Source organism: Polyergus mexicanus, unplaced genomic scaffold, assembly GCF_030449975.1.
Source record: "Polyergus mexicanus isolate NDT 795.1 unplaced genomic scaffold, iyPolMexi1.0 SCAF_9, whole genome shotgun sequence".
Taxonomy (NCBI): domain Eukaryota; kingdom Metazoa; phylum Arthropoda; class Insecta; order Hymenoptera; family Formicidae; genus Polyergus; species Polyergus mexicanus.
This window is the reverse complement of record NW_027223329.1, coordinates 8,894,406-8,916,511: the sequence shown is the minus strand read 5'-3', so window position 1 is coordinate 8,916,511 and position 22,106 is coordinate 8,894,406. Positions and strand designations below refer to the sequence as shown.

General features: G+C 42.4%; 1 long non-coding RNA gene across 2 annotated transcripts in view; it reads left to right on the top strand.

Annotated features, from left to right (window-relative positions):
* LOC138936157 (uncharacterized) overlaps positions 1-10,965 on the top strand; it is an 83,377-nt gene extending 72,412 nt beyond the window's left edge. For both annotated transcript variants that reach the window (XR_011447332.1, XR_011447333.1), the window contains exon 3: positions 10,468-10,965. This is a non-coding gene — a long non-coding RNA (uncharacterized lncRNA). The remainder of the gene's footprint in view (positions 1-10,467) is intronic.
* The last annotated feature ends 11,141 nt before the right edge of the window (positions 10,966-22,106 follow it).

Here is a 22,106-nt window from a genome sequence, read left to right as displayed (position 1 = left end):
CGGAATAAAAAAAACCGAGGGAAGGTAGCGCTCGAAAAGGGAAGAGAATTGAATGTCGAAAATTTGTGGAGAGAAGAGGGTGCGTTTCGGCGATCTTTCGTAAATGAAAACTAACGAACCCTGCGTTGAGATGTTAGCTATTTAATTGTCGCTTTCGACGAAATAGAGAAATTACAAAATTGCGAACTGCAATAGGCAACTACGAGGATCGCTGCAACGAGAGAATGCGCAAACAGATAAGAGAAAGTTATTTGTTCAGGTAGCGTTATCGTGGCGGAAAAGTAGTTGACTATGAAAATGTAATGTGTGCCAGAAATGTGTTGATTCTATCGTTTACGCTGTCGTATGCGTGTTGCTTGTCTTTTCTTCAACTTGGCATTAACATAGTATAGGTATCGTACTTTTTTTGTACAAACGAATCGAGAGGAAAAAAAGTAAGTGCTTAATTAAAAACGCACGCGTGATATTATTGAAGTATACAATACATATGTGTTCGAAAAGTGTAGTTGTGTGTAGGGATGGAAAATTTTCTCTTAGACAAAGCTGCAAGGTGCGTCGAGATTCTCGACAGCGAAGTAGCAGAAAATGATTTAATCGCTTGGAAAACTATTACGCGGTGAAGGTCGTTTTAATCAGTAAATGTGCGAAGGATAGCACTTAAGGAGCACTAACTTGATGTAATATTTATGCGCCGATCGACAACACGATATTACACAACGAGATTGTAATCTCGAGAAAGCGCGTATAAAGTTTTTCCCCGTCGCATATAAAGTTTAATGCATGAGAAATTTTGAAAAAAAAAAAAAAAAATATCTCCCGCTATATATATAATTTATTTCTCATTGCTCTTATCTTTATTCCTTATTTCCTGAAAATTTAAAGAGATTATCTTTTTTTTTTAATCAATTGTTTTAAAAATTATCATCCTTGCCATGATTACGGAGGAGACGTAATTAATAAATAATTATCGATATAAATGATATTAATAAATGATCGCGATCTTGATTCGTCTATCTTTGTAATATCCGATTTACAGTTCGCTTCTCTCGCTGAATGTTGAAAATAACGAAACGTGCGAGGGAAAACAAATCTCGAACGAGGGCGATATTGAAATATAGTTTGCGTGGTCGGCTTTTCTCTCGACTCGGCGCGTTATTATCGTGCATCCTCGCTTCCGAAGCGGTACCTATAATTCATTGGTTCCGCGACAGATGTTTTCGGAGCCTCTCGAAATGGGCCCGGCGCTCAGGGAAACTATTAAATCGCGATTTAATGCTCGATCAGCGTCCGGACCTGCCTGATTGGCCTAGTTGAATCTAGGAACGTAGAGAAACAATTTACACGCCGCTAATTAGATCAATTTTCGTCCCTTTGTATGTACGCGGCTTCCTCGATTTGCCTCGATAATGCGAAACTAATGGCATCCCTCGATACGCCAATCGTCATCTCTCTCATAAATCCAAACTACATTACTTCGCGTAAATTTAAGCCACGTATAAGTAATTTGACGTTGATGGATGGATCTTTTTTTATTTTATTTCTCCCAATGCGTCGCGCGCACGATTTTTTTTTTTTTTTTTTTTTTTTGTCCACGTATTAATCTCGCCGATGAAGACATCGAACGCCGTACTTTCATTCGTAAAAAACACGTAGAATATATCGTACGCGAAATTATATACATCGCTCGCGGCGAAATTTGCGATCCGGATGATATCGAGACGCTCATACACGACGACACTGTTTCGTAATCGCGATCATAATAACGCCGTGTCACGAAAGTTTCGACGACGTCGATATAGATGAAAATAATTCGAGCGCGCTCGACGATTAATCGGATCGAGGACCAAAAACGAAGGCGCGATCGGCCGGCTCTACATAACACCGTCCATTTTTGGCAAACTCATTAATCGCGTTACCGGTTTAACGATATGCGCACGCGAAGCGACGGTCGCGGTAACTTTCGCTCCCGTTCTCCGTGAAAACGCAGCAGGTGCGAAACTTTCAGGGATGCTTTGTAGACTGATTAGGGAATAAATGCTGTTCGGCGGAGACAGGTGATTTCTCTCGCGATGGAAAAACATCTTTACATCCGGTCGACGGCTCGTCGGCCCTAACTACTTTCATCTGAAAATATGTACGTGTATCATTGATGAATATTTAATGGATCGTAAATTCAGTTTTATTTTTTAAAATAAGTTTCGTTTTTTAAAATTATTCGCATCGCGTGGTTACGCAAAATTTTAGAAATTATTTTTCATGATCTGTCCTTCTCGAACTTACCAGTTAGAGATAATTAACTTGTCATAATTTTATTTCGCGTAAAATACGATTTGACATGTGGGAAAGATAGTTGGTACGTGAATGCATGAAATATGTATAAAGTGCGTTACGGCATTTAAAATGACAAGTAGTGTTTAATAAAAAACTTTCTTTATTAACTCTCCATATTTCTCACCGTGTAATAAGGAACGTGGCGATTACAACGTGTCCATTTTAAGTTATACATTATTGCTCGCTGTCAATATCGATCAACGGGAAAGCGTATTTTCACGCGTTGCCAATCGCGTTATCCGTTTGACCTGTGGTTATAAATAAATAAAAGTCGATCGAATCTGAGATTGCAGGCTCGTTACGCGGCATTAGAGTGACTTGACTCGGACGCGATTTTAATGATCGCAATCGCACGAGATCTCGTATTGAAAGTACGATCCCGTGCGTATTCGCGGTTACACCTGAATGCGCTTGGGATCGACGTGCGTATATCACGTCGCTTTATTTATCGCGATCCTCCTTGCTGGGTGTACGCTCGTTGCGTTAATTACAGATGAGACAGGATATATATTTAATACTACCTCGTTCTCTCCTAATGTACAACACACAATTAAACGGGAAACGAGCGTAGCGGGATTTTTCTAAATCACACACTCCAGATTACAAGTACTATGTGATTAATAGTAGCAGCACTATTAAGTCTTTATAATTTCAAGATGATAACGTGCGATTTCGTTACAATAATCAGCTCGCGCGTTTGCAAATTTTGAAATTGATAATATTTATTCCCTTTTATCGGGCGCAAAAATGCGAGAATGACAGCGAAGAGCGCACGCGCCCTTAAATCAGGCTTCGGGCCGCGCGTGTCTCCGACGCTCTTAAAATTTTCAATCGAGCGCAATAACGGTCTTTATCTCTTTTCTTTCCTTTTCTTTTCTTTTTTTTTTTTTTCATCGACACTGCCTGTCACCGGCCGTCCCTCTCGAGCGGCTCGCACTTACGAAGGCGCGCGTCGACAGGTGCAGCTGCAGCGCAACGCGAGGCACGCGTCGTCCTCGCTCGCTGCAGCTGAGCTAATTACCGATGGTGCTTTGACGTAACGGCGGTTAATACGAAACTCTCCTCCCGATCGCCGTTACATTATCGGGACGGACGCCTTCGGCCTCGCAACCTGCTCGCTTCCCTTTCCAAGGATGTGGCCTGGACTGAATTGTACCTAGCGATTCGAACCGGCGCCGGCGTTCGTCGTCCTCTCCCCTCGCCGTCGATGGATATTATGTTGCCGAAAAACCCGATACTTTAAAACCAATTTTCTCAGCGGTAGCAATCATTTATAAATTGATATTATCATTTATAACATTTATATAAATTGAAATTATTATTCAAAAAAAAATCGTAAATATTAAATACAATATCGATAAACATTCTCGTTCCCGGAGATATCGATACATAAACGAATAAATATTACGTATAACCGTGTCGTTATTCCTCTCATCAAATATATTTTAAATACACGGAGAGTATATACAAACCGCTATCTGATATTTTTCTATTACACCGCAATAATTAAGTATCTATTTATACCTTAGTAATGAGAGAAAATCTTTTTGATTCGCGCCATCTCAATTTTCGCCGAGTGAAAAGAGATTACGCTTACGAGATAATTGCCGGTGACGATGAAGTGCGTGAATTATCGGGAGGCGGTGACTAGATTCATTGGCGGATAATGATTTATCGATAGAAAATAGAGGACTCTCCCCCCCCCCCTCCGCCCCACCTCTCCAGAGGGAGAAGGGAGAAAATAATTTCGACGCGTAACATCTCATTTTCGTATCAAGGTTCGATACTGCGGCAATTGACATGCGCGCGCGCGCGCGCGTTTCTCATTATATTAAATATTAAATTATACCGCCGCGTAATGCGAGTAATCGATGACGCTCATAACATTTAGCCATTTAATTCGGAAATGAGAAGCCGTGATTTTTGTCAGGTATAACAGTAGAAGTAATAGGCCGCGAGCGAGAAGGCTATAATTTATAGTTAAAAATTATCTTTCTCAAACGGGTTAATGCAAGACCCTCGTCTCTGCTTCTCTCTCTCTCTCTCTCTCTCTCTCTCTCTCTCTCTCTCTCTCTCTCTCTCTCTCTCTCTTCCTCTCTCTTTCTTGACTTTCGTATTGCCGTATTATCGTGCCACCTTCAACCAAAGTGGGCGGGAACGGTTGCTTGACAGATCGACTCAATTGTACGCGGTAATTGTACACGTTTGCGACCGCGATGTTTCTTTTACCGCGCAGTTGTCATTGTCAAGAAATATATTATTACGCGATGCTTCTATTAGTCTATGCTTAGCCCGTAATTCGCTGCTATTAATTATGGCGAAAGCGCGCGATTAAACCTCCTCGTGCTGCGTACACGAGGAGAAAATTATCGCGGGGGAATCTAAAAATCTTATACACGCGCGTCGGAAAATAACTCGCCAGAACTGAAAATCCGTTTTACTTTAAATGATATATGATACGTTGCGAACGATGAAAAAAAAAATATACGTTTTTAGATTTGTATATCTCAATTCTTGCTTTTTTTTTTTTTTTGTATATTCGGCATTTAGTTACATCGAAAAATGTACGAAAGGAAACGGAACTGAGAACTAGGCTTCTCTTCCCGTCGTGAAAAAGAAATATTCTCTTGTACATTTTGTGCGATCTCATTAACGTCCGATGCGTTCGACGTGACGGGGCTTTCTTTCTCTCTTGGATACCTTGTGGATACATTATATCGAATCTGCCTTCGTATACGCGAGTATATAGACGTCAATGGATTTTGATGGATCGAGTAAATTGTGCCTGGTAGTCCCGCCTTGTTCGCTTTCGCGACGGTTTATTTGTCGCGGCTGTTGTCCGTGGAAAGCTGGATAAGATTATCGATTGCTTCATTTAATACTTGTTTCACAGGAGCGGTTAGACGAATATATACGTACAGGGTGGATCTTTGTCCAGATGGAATCGCGAGAAACGACGAGTATACACAGTCCCGCATTTCTATTCGCACACTCACTCGCTATTACGAACGATCTCGGGATTATAGTGCGAGAAAGAAATTCTACCAACGGCTGTATGAATATCGAAATGACGGGAACAACGAGATCTTTCCGATCGCGGGAAGCATCTGCTGTGCGAAATCTGGTCGTGGCAACGTCGAAATAATCTGCATCATAATTGCATTGCCATTTACCTAAGTCTTTTTTGCTCGACCGTCCGTTTATAAGACACGCGCGTCGCGTGTGTCGCGCGTGCCACGCGTCGGTTCGGCCAGGCGTGGCAGGTGCTCCTACGAAAGCACATCACTTGTCTCTCGCTCTTGCCCTTAATACATTCTCCTCGGATCAGAGGAGACAATCAGATATTCTCTTTACGTTACATTTATAATATAACCGCGAATCTATAATCGCCGACTAATTTCGGTGATTAATTCCTCTTCTAGCGTCGTTTATTATGAAAACGTTTCGCTTCAACTTTCTATTCGCGATCGGAAAGTTTCCGTTTCCATACGCGAAATAAAAATTATACTTGTAGCAATGAATGAAAAGATCGGGGCGACCATTAATTCGTCAAATCCGTCTGATATACGAGAACTGTTTTTATCCTACAAGATGCATCGTTCCCGATCCTGGGGGAATAATAATCGTCGCGATGCGAACGCATAATCGTCACTCGATTTCGATTTTAACTGCTCGCAATCCGCAGGTGTTCCGCTCCTGGCGAAGCGCGGTCGGTCGGCGATTACGCGTCTGCATCGTGACTCGATGGTTAGGTAGTAGCGACCAGGATTCTTCTCTCTCTCTCTCTCTCTCTTTCGGTGACCATTATAGCCGGCGTACGCATCGCGATAAATCGTCTTTGATACGCATCTCAGGGCCGATCGTGTGTCGAGGATTTTCCCGCGGAACAAGTGCCTCCTTCACGTATCGGCCGAGTCGCGAAATCCTGACTTTAGAATGGGAGAGAAAATTGAAAAAGTCAGTTTTCTCGCTGTCGTATTATTTATATATGTCTAGCCTTTGAATAAGATGGAATAATGTCGTATTGTTATCGAAAATAACAAAAATACGAGAGGATAATTATTGTAAAACGAAAACTGATATAGCAAGGATGCATTTGCATGCCTTTCAAGTTGATATATATTTTTTTCTTTCCTTAGTTTAATTAAATTTTTATTTATACTTCTTTCGTTAATTTAATTAAGTTCTTATTTATAGTCAGCCGTCTCATCATTATTTTCTGGAAACTTTTTCACGTTTCCTGATTTGAAATACGGAACTCGGAGTTTGCGCATCTTGCGAGGCGGACTTTAGTATAAATATAATATACTAGCGGTTAAAATGCGTGCACTATTCTTCCGGACATGCGTCGACGACTCCATCGTCGACGGTGCGTCCCGGCATCGCGGTGCAAGGTGCACGTCGTTCCCGAATACGATCGTAATGAATCACGTGGAACGCGACCAAGGTATCATTACGCCGGTAATCACGGTCATTTGTCCCAAGCGTTCTAATTAAGAGTCGATCGGCCGGGGCTGAGTTACGCCGCCGAGTTTATTGCGGCGATACCTTTTCAAAGCGCATCTGCGTCGTGAAAAACGATTCACGCGATAGATGAAAATGAATAAATCGAGAGGCGCGTCCTACAAACCTGCATCTTTTATTTCGGACGTAAAATAATTCCATATCCGAATGATACATCAAAGTGAAAATGGAGAAAGAAATAATATTCTTCTTTCGACTGTGCGCGTGTGTTTTATATTTTACTTGTCAAATATGATTTCAAAGAAATATATACGGGGTGTCCTGTAATATGCGATATTCACTTCAGGAATGGATTAAGTATATAATAAATAATTATATATATATAAATATATTATTCATATCCTTGACTATTCAACCATAATGGACACACTGTTGATCATTCTTCTTCTGTCTGTTCTGGAATCACGCAGCTTTACTCCCCTCTCATATTCATATTACAGTCAATATTACATTTTATCGCGATTCAGTTTTATGCGCTTTTATATTTTCAAACTTTTATATTATGCTATTAAAGAAACATCGTGAGAAGAAGAAGGCGTTTTTCTCACGAATGTATGACGATGGGAGCATGTCTGATTCTCGGTTTTAACGATTATTACACACAGTATAAATACCTTCGCGATTCATCTAAATGAAACGGACCGAGGCGGGAATCGTACGAGAATTTCCACCGTAAAATCGGCGAAACGTTGCATTGTTTTAATCCCGGCTGTAAATCTGGTCAAGGACCTAACTAGACTGCGGACTGCGATTGTTAATACTTAATATGTTTTGAAAGTCTTCTCTCTCTCTTTTTTTTTTTTTATTTTTATCTCCGATAACGTAATTATTTTTTTCGACACGACCTCGGCCGCTATACGTAAGCGACCTCGTACACGCGATCCAGCTCACTGATCGCTGCTCTGTGCCTAATGCGATCATTAAATAGATCGCGAATGCGAGATTGGCGAGGTTCGAAGATTGGAAAGTGTCCCCCTGATGTTCGAGAGAACGCCCCTCGTGCCGCCCGAGAAAACCGATTTTCCGCTCGCTGGCCGCAGCTTTTCCCAGGGATCAATGGATCGGCCGATCGGCGACAAAATTCACTATTCCGCTCTCGACCGACTTTGAAAGGGATTTAGGCCAACTGCTCGTTTACAACGAGGGTCAAGCTCGTCGAGTTTTTCTATTAACGGCGTCATCGATAGGACCGGTACGGAGCAAAGAATACATTTTTTTTCCTTAACACGGCAATTACCTCAACGATTCTCATCATTTTTATACACGTCTTCTTTAAAATAGAGCGTGTATAAAAATTATAATATTTTTTTTTTTTTCTATTTTTTATCTTTTGCTTCTACTTTTGATATCCCATTTTTCTCGCATGGGAGATCGTTTTTTAAAAGGACCTAAATTCCTCATTGGCTTGAGTCGATAAAGACCAGGGAGACTTTCTCCATCGGACCGGCGACCCACGAGAGAGAGAAAGAGCTCTCAAAGTAATATTATTTAACCGTTAAAGTCAGTCCTCGTTAGGCTCTCACCGATAGAGGCGTGGGTCGTGTCGTCGTATATTAGTTTGGAAACGCCCCCGCGGATAGAAGGGGGTGATGGCACGCGAGATTAATAGCCATGGGGTCAAGTACGCCGGTATATATACACGCGAATTACCTTGGAAACTTACGGCCCCCTGGCGTTGCTTCTCCGGTTGTCTGGAAGCGATCGAAAACGCGAACTCGCCGGAATAGCCGAAGGGGAGGAGGAGGAGGTCCCGGCCCGATTCGATCTTTCCTCGAGACTTTTCTCGAGCTGTTTGATCTTGTCGACACGATTAGCCGAAAAAAGAAAAAGTACGAAAAAACAAATTTTTTACATAAATTATTCACGGAAAGAAGAGCTCGTTCGTGTATTTGCTTCTCGAACGAATAGCCGCGAATACTTTTGACTTGAATCTCTGTTAACAATGAAAGATATGATTTCTCGCGATGCCGTCATATCCTATTTAGATCGTAATAAAATCCGCGTAATAAAATCTATTTCGGAAAGTGAATAATGAGGCAAAATAATATCTCCTCTGACGTTTTTTCGAATGTTTTTTTTTCTCTCCCCTCCCTCCTTCTTCCGTAATTCTTTTTTGTCACTTGGCGATTCTCACATATTATCTCTGATAATGATCATAATGTTTATTTTATCAACACGCACGATCAGGTGGACGCAAACTTTTACCCATCGCTGATCTCATGCGAGAGACAGAAGAGAGAGAGAGAAATCGGACACGTACACGACTCGTAGGATTATAATAGAAAATTATTCACGCATTACTCAATCGTTCGATTAACTCGGGAAAGATAATAACACAATTGTCTTGTACTTTTTTAAACGCGCCGCTCGCGAGCGACGATTTACGAGCCTATTAATATCGCTGATTTACTTTCAACCGGTGCGAAAATTCATATGTGTGTGTGTTTGTGTATTTTATGTCTGCGCGTCTGTGTATGAAAACAGATATCTATTAAAATTTATTCGCGTTATCGACGATTCCGGACTCCTTGTGATTAATGTCGGGGATGTTTCGTATTACGTGATCATCCTCGCGCGCGGGTGATCGTAGAAATATGTCGGCAATCGGGATGCTGCGATTGATTAGTCACCGCTTATATACGAAAGTCTAAAAAGTTGAATTTATTTATTTTTTTAATATATGTATACTCTTTTAAATGAAATCAGGTGCAAGGGGTGAATGTTTTTACTGAAATAAAATATTCACATTGATTTTAAATGAAATTTCGTATCATTGCTTTAATCAATGACATCTTTATCGATTCAATTTCAAAGGAATAACTCCAAAAAAAAAAAAAAAAACGCTTAAATACCTATACTTAAAAAAAGCATCTTTTGCAATATCGTTGCAATCGCAATTCGCTTCCTCCCAAGAGTGTCTCTCGAAGCGACGAACGCGAAATCCGGAAATGATTAGGGAGCGATCTCTGGAAAAAGATGTACGAGCGGACACGCGAGTTACCCTAACGCGCGATTCCGTGATCGGGGCGGGGGGCTCGTCGGGCACTAAATCGTCGAACCGCGCGCCGGCGTTTCCCTTCCGCGAGTCCGGTTCCTGGACGCGTCGGCCTGGACAAATGCCCGGATACCAACGGTGGAAGTAATGCGTCTTAGGGCCGGAGCCGCGCGACGCGCGTACCACGCGATCGCATAATGTCCCCCGCGGCCCATTACGGAGACAAAATCGAGGATCTCGCTTTATTGGAGAGCGGACGAGTCGACCGTGTCCCTTCTCGCGAGATTTATCGGAGGATTACGGTACCGATCCTGTCACGCGAACAAAAACGATTGCGCGTTACACAGATTCTGATTCTCGCCCTTTCTCATATTCTCTTGAGATTTTAATACGTATGTATATGAAGTAAGTCTCCGCAATTTTCTCAAAATTTTATTTGAATAGCTTCTTAAAAAAAACAATAAGATTTTTTTTTGGTGATGAACGTTTCAAGTATTGTAGTTTATTAACTTGCGTAATTAAACTCCTAGTCTTTTTCGAGAGAGAACAGTAAGAGCATATAAAGAAAACGTTAACGAGGCCCAAGTGACTAGCGTGTCATGTTTTTATTTTTTTAGGTCCAAGCCAATCCGAGGGTATCCAGCTCCGCTCGGCTTCGATCGGTCGGAGCCGCGACGGCTACGTTTCGATAGTTTATCCCGCTACGACAACACAGGTGAAAACGTAATTAAGGATCTCGCTTATTAAACCGCGTTTGCGCTCGCCGCATAAAGGGCCTACGCGAGCGAGAGGCGAAATAACCCCGGCTCCATGGGTGGCACGGTTAGCAGCCCATCCATTTTTCTGACTGCTTGTTGTTTCGCGCCGGGGGTCCGGAGCTTCTTCAATCCTCGAACCTCCCGGATTCATCCTATAAAAACCTCTCGCTCCTGCTACATCTCGTTCTGAATTCGCGAGGGCAGCGTCCATAAAATATCTTCCGGTAATCGTTCGCTCTCGGAAAAATTATCTCTCCATTGATTTTTATCTCAAATCTCTTTCCGAAATCTTTCATTTTTATAAGTTTCTGCATTTTGTGTACGTATCATACGCGTTAACGTTATCATGTTATTGAATTGATGATTTTTTCTTAAATGAAATCAATGTATTATTGTCATCATTGAAAAAAAGTCAGTTAGCGGCTGTTTCGATCAATTTTATATTTTAAAATATGTTATATTATAATATTATATATGAGATAAATCTGTAGAGAGCGGTATATTTTGTTAAAGAAATATATGAGTCTGATAAATTTGATGAAATCTTGTCATTGCTTTAACCAGTAACATTTTTGCATTGATTCAATTTAAGAGAGTAAAAGCTAATAATAGCGAAACGATACCGTCGTATTTTGCAGAGCGATATCAACATTTAAGTCCTCGTTGGCTGATTCTCTCTACGTAATCTTGCGGCGCTTCAGAGAACCGTCCGAGAAATCAATTCGAGCGTAAAATGCCGATGTTCCGGGCGTCAGACGGTGAATCGTCTCTATAAACGACGTGACATTTCTCCTCGCGGGTACCAATAATCGCGGTGAGATGCGTCCTCGAGGAGATTCCTCCTACGATCCGAGTTCGATCCCTCGGATATAGCGGGTATACCTCTCCTCTTCCCTTCTTTCCTCCCATCTCTTCGACGGTACGCAACCAACGATACGGGCACGGGCTCCACCGCGTGATTTTTACGGGCCTCGTGACGAGCCAGTCACGCCGCCCTCATCAATCTTGTTCGATTATTCCATGATGGATGAAAAAAAAAGCGAGAGACGCGAGGCGCGGGAGGGAGGGAGGGAGGTAGAGAGAGAGAGAGAGAGAGAGAGAGAGAGAGAAAGAGGGAATGGACGAGACAAAAGAGAGGCACGAGGTGGGCCGTTATAAATGGTGAAGCGATTTGATTTCTATTAGGCGACGTATTGTTCGCTTCTCGTGAAGGAGGAAGGATGGCGGAAGGAGGGGAGGGGATTGCGCCGCTACAACGAGCGGGCCCCGGTATTAATGAATTCGGTTCGTATTGGAACTCTTGAACTCGCGAGTGAAGTATCACGGATTCTATGAGAATTATAATAATCGTTTCGTTTCAATCGCTCGAATTTCTGAACAAGCGCCATTACGTATATATTGTAATTACAGAGATTAGCGTAAATCTTTATTCAGGATTGATTCGAAAGATTATACCGCCGCGCGATGTTGATTAATGCACGATAATGACGGCGTAAAACTATAATTGTGTATATTAATTGTGTATTATACACTGTGCAAAATAAATTGGTTACACCTTTCAATGTTTCTATTCGCGGGTATGATCGTTGCTCGTTTCGATATTAATTAAAGCGTTGGGATTTTCCGAGATTTATTTCTGCATTTTCCGCGCGATAGAAAGATGATTGAATCGAATAATCTTTGATTAAATCGACGCGACTGCGATTGATCCTAATTACCAAGCTGAGATAACGAATGGATATCGGCCAGCGACGCGATTTCCATATAACGGCGAGTTTTTCATCGAAAGATGAAACTTATCGGCGGCAAAATGTGTCAATTCTTGCCGCGCGATAATAATAACATAATAACATTAATCGTCGTTAATTAAATTGGACGCGAAATCAACGTCGTCGAGAGGGGCTGTGAGCGGCGCACACGATAATGACTTGAGCGAACAATTAAAATGCAAAATGATAGCGCGGTGAAATGATCGATAAAGCGAGCGGATGAGGCGAGCGTTGTAACTTGCGGCGGCTTGCATCATCGAGCGGCCGCGCGGTTCGATGAATCCGATGACTAAGAATATACAGGAGGCATTTTTTTGCTTCTCTATGGCTCTAAATATTACTTTCGTTTTCTCCCATTTACGTAACAATCGACGCCGCAGCGGGCGCAACTATTCAAGGATCGTATCCATGGATATTTTTTAATCAGACGCTCGCTGACTCTATATAGTCATTAATTCAATTTTATTTCTCTGTAATCGTTCATTTTAATTTTTCATTAACATTGAGATAAAATTGATATTTAATTTTATGTCATATTTATCATGTGAATAAAATTGACATGTCTGTTGATACAATTCATATTATTAGAATTTTATTCTATCCTAGATTCCCTCCATCCTCTTACTATACATATTATAGTTCAATAATTTATTTTTTACCTTTATATATATATATTTCTATTAATATATATTTATATATTAATTTGCAGCTTATATATCACTCCCGCATTCATAAGACGAGGCGTATACACGCAAGCAAGACGTAGGTGAGTGCGCTTCCGTTTTACGGTCTCGCGGCCGCCAAAGGAAGCCGTTCGGCTCTATCAGCGCGTTGACGTTAATAGGTTTTCCGTCCTGGCGTCTCAATAAAGCACAATACTTATACGAAGAACAGGTGCTCTTTGCGTTAGGGGTCTAGGTCTTCAATGAGGAAGCACGCCCACCGCTTCTTTAGAACGAACTTTTAAAGGAGGTGTAAAGAACCTCTCTCATTCACGGCTCTCTTCTCTGCCTCGTCTCGTCTTTTTACGCGAGGGCGTTGACTGGAGGTGGACCAACGTAAACACCCCTCGCGAGTGTCCACGGATGATTTATATCGTGACTTTACGAGAGTCTAACTAGCGGGTATAGCGCCGGTTCGTACTATCGCCGCTATTCGTTTCCGACGCCTACGTGCGAACTTTTCTACGCGAACAAGTCTCGCTGCTTTGCATTTTTAAATAAAATTCAAAAGCAAACGGCCTGTTTGCAACTTGCAGTATAATTTTAAATTTCTATCTCGAATCTTTCAACTATATTGAATCGACGAATCGAGCGTAAAAGAGTTTTTTTTAATGAATTTTTTTAAGAATACTATCTCTCTCTCTCTCTCTCTCTCTCTCTCTCTCTTTATATATACTTTTAATATATTAAAATTTAATAATGCACTGTATAATATCTACGTCAAAATTAACCTAATATATATTTGATTTGATTTGATTTATTAAATTGGATCTACTATATCCTTTGCTACATCGACGTCCAGTCTATATTTGAAGTAACGATTAAGAGAGTAGAAAAACGAAACTTTTTTTCTTTCATGGATCCTCACACGTGACGCTTCTTCCGTCAGTTCGATTTCGTTACGATTTTATGGGAGAATTGTGTCCCGAATGTCAAGCAAGTCGTTTGCGTGGATCTTATTTGCAAACGAGATTTCGAGGGGCTCCAACTGCGGGCTCCAATTTCGAAACTGTTATTTTCGGGGGTACGGTAATCCGGATGGCCGCGGCGCGTATAAGCCTCCCGAGGAGGACTCGGCACAATGGAGACCGTGAAACCTTCTTCTGCCGGATGACGCGAGAGTATACAAGAAAATACACGGTGCAGCGAGGAGGGGAGAGGGAGGAAAAGCGGGGTACCGAATGGAACTTGCGACCGAAAAAGCGATTTCCTGCATGAATTGACTTGGTGCAGGAGGGCGCCCTTCCTGTTTGAACGTAGGATCTCCGCCACCTATAATTTCGCCTCCTCGATCCGCCGTTCTACTTTTCTTCTCGGCTGCTCGCGACATCGTGATCCCGTTACCTCAAACTACTCGGAACAGTAATCCGGTCAACGTTCCGTGTTATTTGAAATCCGCCACAAGTTTCTTCGCGCGACAGATAGCGCGCTATCTCTCAATTCAATTTTGATTTGATTTTCAAATATCCGCGACCATGCCGCGAGGATCGAAGGTTGTATTTTTCCTCGATGTAAAATTTCCTACAGATAAAAATTATCGTGTGTTCGTGACAATTAGAAAAACTAATTCGAAAAATATACAGAGTTTGGCAGGGGAAGATACTCGAAAGTACAGCCCGAGAGACGATCACGTTTCATCTTTTCACGCAGGCGTTTAATCTCTCTCATCTCCATCATCGTGTACACATGTACGAGAGAGAGTCCCGAAGACGGGACAATGACCGCGAAGAAAACCTATTACAATCGTCGAGCGATTAGCCTGATCGTTTTTTCGGATCAGAGCGGAGTGAGGGGCGGAGGTGGAATTACGGGGAGGGCATTCACTGGCTTTATGAGGCAACAATGACTGGTCATCGACGGGCTTTCGAGAACCCTCTTCTTCTGTTCGTCAATTCGATCATCTTTTTCGCTCTCTCGTCCCTTTCGAAGGACTCGCGCGATGATTAACACGCGCGTCTACCTTATTCGATTCGAACATTCGATCGACGAGCTGCCAGAATAGGCAGGCCGCTGGCAGACTGCCGAATGAAATAATCCTCGCGATATCCCGCGATTGTTACCAGCCGCGAGATTATTATTACCTTCGTCCCGGACCGATGTTCATTACGATATCGCGTCTTATCGTATCTTATGATTGGGGATACTAATTGGCCGATCTAATTAGGTTAATCGCCGTAACGCGACTTTATTAACATTTCAATCCGTTCCGGCGGGAAGAAATCGACATAGTGTGACAGTTCGATTCGTGTATCTAAGCTGTTTCGAGATTACGACGACGAGAGGAGCGTCCCATCCCCTCCCCCCTTCCACCCTCCTTTCGCGGTGTCCCGCGAATTAACATTTTAACACTCCGGGCGCCCCCCGCGGGCAGACCCGCCTCCGCGACTTTTTCTTCCTCTTCCTCCTCGGCGCCCGCAAAGGAGAGATCCCTCGACCGTGCTGCTGGCAGATGGAATTAGATTAGCTCGATGATTCGGTTCTGTCATTGAAGCGATTAATTCAATCGGATACGTAGATAGAGAGGATTGCGCGCGAGGGTCAATATTACCGAGTGAGAATCGTTTCTTTCTTTTTCGGCCGTTGTCCGTAACGCAAGTAATTTCTAAAAGAATACATCGATTGAAGGACGACATCCTGGTTTTATTCTTCTCGCTTTAATCTTTATAACTCTTAGCTTTCATATATTATCAGAGAGAAACTTTTCTTTGAGATATAAAATATATTTTTTATAAAAAAGCGGTACAATACGCGCGCTTGAAATCAAATATTGTTTCACGGATCCCTCGATAGCACGGTGTCATTTTACAAGTATTTCTCGATCAAAGATACGATTTAATTCTTTATTTTCTCAACGTTGGCATGATTGGGAGCTCGGATTCTCAATTGGATTAGGCGGGTTTCGAGCGGTCAGCCGTTGATGCCATTAATACAGTCGGATGTGTATCGACGACGAGCCTGCTTCGAATACGAACCATCGAGAAACGTTGTGGAACACGCCCAGGAAAAGAAAGAGAGAGAGAGAGAGAAAAAGAAAAGACTAACTGGGTGTACAGATGGAGGAGATGCGCCGGGGTGAGAAGTCGATCGACTGGCCGGATCGGATCGGATCGGAAATCGGGAGAGCGTCCTCGAGGCGTCGATATCCTTTCCGCGCGAGCAGGTACAGCGTCTGGGATCGCTTTCGGTTTCGCAAGATGGGGCGCGTTCATGATCAAGCCCGCAATTAAATCGGTACGGCGAATTTTGTGCGGCCAGCGGCTCAATACCGATCCAAGCAGCGAAATGTGTAATTACGCGCTTTTATAGATAATTAAACGATAAAGCTATCGCGCCCCGCGCGAACCGCTAAACCCCGTTGACTCGCTACTCGATCCCCGCCGCAGAAAAGAGAAGAGACGACGCGTCAATATACATAGCCTTTCCTCTCATTGTAATATAATGTAATGCAAGGCAATGTAACGTGAGATACAGATATAGGGCGTGATAAAAAGAAATATATCCCGCGCGATACAATTATACAGTACATAAACAAAGTTCTTATTATACATGGTACGAAAATTTTTCGATGAAAGTGTCGCTTTTCTTTCGCGAGAATCTCTATAAATGTATGATACGATAAAGTTTTCGCAATAATTTTAAAATACCCTGCATCAGTTTGATTGGCAATTGTAGATCCTATCGATCCGCGCAAATTGTTTCGGATAATGACTATTTGGCGGGACAAGTACCGGACGTGAAACTATTGAGCGAAAAAGGATGAAAAGGAGAAGCGACGAGAGGGGAAGAATGAATTGGAGAAGGAGAGAAAGAGGGCGAACTCGCGCGAGAGGAAGAGGAGCGGGTGCATTGTTTCTGTGGGAGGATCCCATGCATAACTTAGACAGCCGTGCACAGGTGTAAAGGGAGAATGCGCGTGTGGGTATTATGAGGCCCCAGGTGGAGGTGGCGAGGAGGTGAAATGAGGTTGGCGGCGGCAAGGAATGAGAGAGAGAGAGAGAGAGAGAGTGACGGGGGGTGGGGAAGGGGTGGAAGAGGCTGGCGCACAAAGGCGCGAGTTTCGCCAAGTAATCGTGCCCATTAATAACGCTGCTGATCCACCTCCTCCGCTTCTCTTCCCCCCTCCCCCTTCTCGCTCCTACACTCCTAAGGACTCTCTCATGGACACTTGTATTCTTTCTCCTCAAGGAATATAACAAACCGCGCTCTGTGTCTTATTTGGTACGAGAACCTGCCGTATGATGCTTACCGCGATCGCGCTTCTCTCCCCCCCCCCTCCCCCAACCCCCTTTCCTCTCCGATGATGGACGCTTCGCCGGGTCCCGCGAGCCATTGTAATTTAGCAATCGAAACACCGTTGTCCGATTTCACCGACGAATATGCGCGTTCATGTACCATATGTATTAATGTATCTCTGTATATCTGTTTTTTCTTCATAAGAGTTTCGTTGCGCGTCTAGTTCTCCTTTCGAAAAGAGCTCTCGATGATTGCTTACGCACTTATTCATCACTCCGTTTAATTAATCCGCAAGATAATTTGATTAGATTATATAGAATTCATTACGAAAAGTATAAGCGCATTAGCTCGCACTCTATCACCCCGTCGTTTTATCATTAACATATTTATCAATAATGGATAGCTTTCACGGTTGACGATTAGTACGGGGACACTTAATTAAGACAAGCGCGTAGTCGAGATGCCGGACTTCGTGGAAATATCATCGCGGCGGCGGCCTCGTGGAAATCTGAGCTAACTCGTTTCCCCTCGTAGAGATCCTCTTCTCGGATCCCGCCGCGAGGATCGGTGCGTGACGTTTCAAATAAAGTCGCGTGCGCCTATTAATAATCGCGGCTCCCCGATAGAAAACGGAGGAATCTAGGCTGGTCATTTGTACGGGTCGCGGTTGGTTCAATAGAGAACCGCCGTCGCGTGCGTGCGATTTTTCCGCCGTTTATTACACGGATGTGCGCGTCGTATCTGCGGATCTTCGTGATGGGAACGCCGATGAAATGCAGAATTTCACAAGATTTTCCGTCTCTTTCCTCATTGTTGCAAATCTGGATTCTCTCTCTCTCTCTCTCTCTTTCAAATATAGTATATATTGTATTTTGTAAGAAATAATTACCCGAGTCGAAATTTTTCTTCTACTTTCGACTTCAATTTTCGATCTAACATCCTTAATACTATACTATAAGCAAATCGAATCAGCTGTTTCGATATTATCCAATTTATAGTTTTGTCGAAACTTTCTCTTTTAAATTTCCAAATACTAAAAAATATTTGGTTTATTGTCTATAAGTATAAAAAGTATAAGTATAAAAAACTCAATTCTTATATAAAAATAAAACCTATCGAGAAATCTGTACATACGTACATTGTAAATACTATACACGTGACTTTGTTGCACGTGTAGAATATTGGCTCTAGAACTCCGCAGGATGACGATACGACCCCTCGATCGTGACACACTCGACGCACAAATCCCACGATTGATTATTTATTCCGGGCCGCATTCTCCGAATCTAAGTTTCACACTCGACGTGAGATTGACCCCGCGTGCTTGACCCTCGTGGCAAGATATACAGAAGGGATTACCGGTCCCGAGGTCCTGCCGAGCCAAAGTGACTTCGCATTCGTCGACGTCTGTCTCGAATTCTTCGGCTCGTGGAAACATTATCAAACGGATTACATCAGCGTATCATTTTACGAAATGACATGGAAAAGGAAAAGAAATGTAGCTAGAAAAGTAATATATTTTCTATAGAAATTAATATATCTAATTATATTCAGAAAAAAGATAAAATTTCATTTATCCCGTTTGTGGACAAATGAAAAATAATAAATCTTACTGTATCGTTACACGAGATTGAATTCTTAAGAAACGTCGCTTACGCGTATCATCAAGAACAGCTGAGCCAGCTGTACGCAATCTGAGTTTACTTCTGGGCTAACTTCGTTAATAAAGTTATTACCATCATCACACTCGTATAGCATCGTAATGGAAACTATTCGTGTCAGCTGCGTAAGATTTCGTAAGCTTTGTCGAGAAAAAAATCGAGAATAATTCAGGAAATTTTTATCGCTAGAATGAATAATCGGTATATATGTATAAGTAATAAAATGAAGATGCCTGTATGTATTATATTGTATAATAATAAAAATAACTGTGTCTGTGTGTGTGTGTGTGTGTGTATAAAATGTAGTGTAAGAGTATATATTATGTATATATATATATATATATATACATAATATTCCATACATATATAAATATGTCCATATATATACACGTGTACATTTTTTCGGAGAGTTTATTCGTTTTCGGAACATCGTTGCCGCGAAATCCTCGGTAAACCGCAAAAGAGAGAAACTCCAACCGCTCTCTTGACTCGTGCAGGCTGCACGAAGAAAAGGAGGATCATGCGCGCTCGTGAGAAGAAGAGCTTCTTCGACCGAGAGAGTTAGAAATCCTCATCTCTTCTATTCCGCTACCCCAGAGAAACGGGATTACGCGAAATCCCGGTCACTTTTATAGGAAGTATATATCCTCTTTCTAGACGCGAGGCTATCTGGGGCCGCTTCTTTCTCTCTCTCTCTCTCTCTCTCTCTCTCTCTCTCTCTCTCTCTCGGTCGTAGAATCTTGCAGCGGAAGGTCAACGTCGACGATTCGACGACGATCGAACGTAAGCAGCTGCCACTGCTGGCTCGGCTCTCCTCTGGGATATCTCGACTCCGGGACTCGTCCCTTTTAACCCTCGGCGAAGGTCCCATCCGGACCTAATTCGCCGTGAAACGAGGCGGGCCGACTTGCGCAAACGCGCGTAAGCAGGGATTTGAAGGATCCGGACGATGACACCGCTCGCTTCTACTCGATTTTCTAATTCGTAGAACGAGCATGCGAGCGCGCGACCTCGTGACTCTCGGCAGCCGATCGAGAAACCAGCGGGACGTCGCTGGAGATTTATTCGAGTCGATTATATATATATATATATATATAAAAATATTATATTCATATTTATGAAAAATTAATCAATTTCAATGATGTGCTTATGAAACGATAAAATACGCTCCGATGAAGTTCAGGGAGATTGAATAAAGACAAGTCTACAAGCGCAGAGCTTTGAGTAGAGGTATCACACATTTATAAATTTTCAAGTAAATACACAGTAGATAACGGTTTACGATACAATTTATAGTTAGTTGCACGAGATAACCGTCCCTCGCTTTCAAATATCCTTCTCTCTCTCTCTCTCTCGTAGATAAAATAACCGATTACCGCAGATATCGCCTGACTATTCGCATTCGAGAGGAATCTGTACGAGAGGCAAGATCCTTTATCGACGTTATCGTTAGCTCTGTCTCGGCACGAGCGAACGTCTCCGTACAAAATTTCCGCAGATATAAGTTTTCGTTGATGCCCGGCAAAAAGATTATCTCCTCGATTAAAAAGATTATCAACTTATTATCACACTGGTTCATTAGAGGAAGGGTTCTCTCGCTATCTTAAGGGGGGGGAAAAAAAAAAAAAAGTCGAGTCACAATGTGAGCAATAAAAACGCCACGCATTATCGTCGCGATAACAGATCGTTACAAATTATCGTCAAGTTTTTCCTCGAACGAAACGCTCTTCGCGAGATACCTGTCGCATAGTGTGTTGCATTAATTATTACATTTAATGCGATCGGGCATATAAGATCGCGCGGAGATCGGATCGAAAACAGATCCCCTTGTAAGGATTGGTTATTGGATGTTTTCTTTCGCCCTTCCGTCTCTTTGTATTATAACACACACGACTCTCTCTCTCTCTCTCTCTTTTTTATTACCGAACTCATTAACACACGTCGAGCATGACCGAAGTTGTCGCGCGCGGCTATCGATATTATCGTACGCGAAACGCACCGGTTGGGGGGGGGGGGGAAGAGTGGAAGGAAGAGGGGCGAGAAGGGCGGAGGGAACTTAGTTGCGCGTCGCGATAATCGCGACGTTATCTCGTTCGCGGTTGCTGCCTCGATTTACATGTAAACACCTCGTCCGACCCGATAAGACTCAATTAAGTTACGCCTTTTAATTAATAAGGGTACGCTAATCAACATCGATCTCTGGACCCCTCCCCCTACTTTGTATCTCTCGATGGCATCGCATGGCTGTGCTCCTGCGATGCCATGCCCGAGCGGCCCCCTTGATTTTTTAAGTTAGACTCGTATATATCGCGTATCATCGTATTTGGATTTTTTTTGTGCGAGCGTCTCATTTATCGATATCGCGACATTGAGTCTTCTATTTATTTATTTTTTTTTTTTCCCCCCCGATAAGATTATTATTCTGAAATTTATGAATTCGATAGAAAGCCAATCATATGCAAATTGTACTTGTAAAAGATACGTCTTGAAAGCGGATTCAGTTAGAAGATAAAGCAAGAGACGTCGATAGGCTACTGCGATTATTAATCATGACTAGTCGCGATAAGAGATACACGATTCTCGTCTCGCCGACAATGTTGATGGAATTTCGTGCAACCTATCGTCGTGTTACCATAAGATTCGTGATTCATCACACGATGCTCCAGGCTCCATTGTTTCTAAGCGGACAAAAAAGTCTCGCATCGATAATGACATTACGGGACCGTGAAATGGAATCGTTAATAATTTCGAAACGATATCATTATCGGCGCGCGTGATTGATTAAGGAACTTTCTCTTTCTCTCTCGCACACGTAAACTCTAAGCGAAAATAAATTTTATTCGTGGATGCGACATCGTTCGAGATAACGATACAACATCATCACGCTGGTGACAAGAAAAAGGGAGACGGTAAGAGAAACATTATATATTGTATATATATATATATATATATGTATGCGAAGAATAAAATCATTAATAATTCAGTAATAAAGATTATACGGCACGTATGATTTATTAAAGGATGCGCAATGATCTCGAGTCTTCGAGGAAAATTTATGTCTTCCTGATATCCGGTGATAAAGCAATGAGTACTCTGCGTTGATACCACTGCTT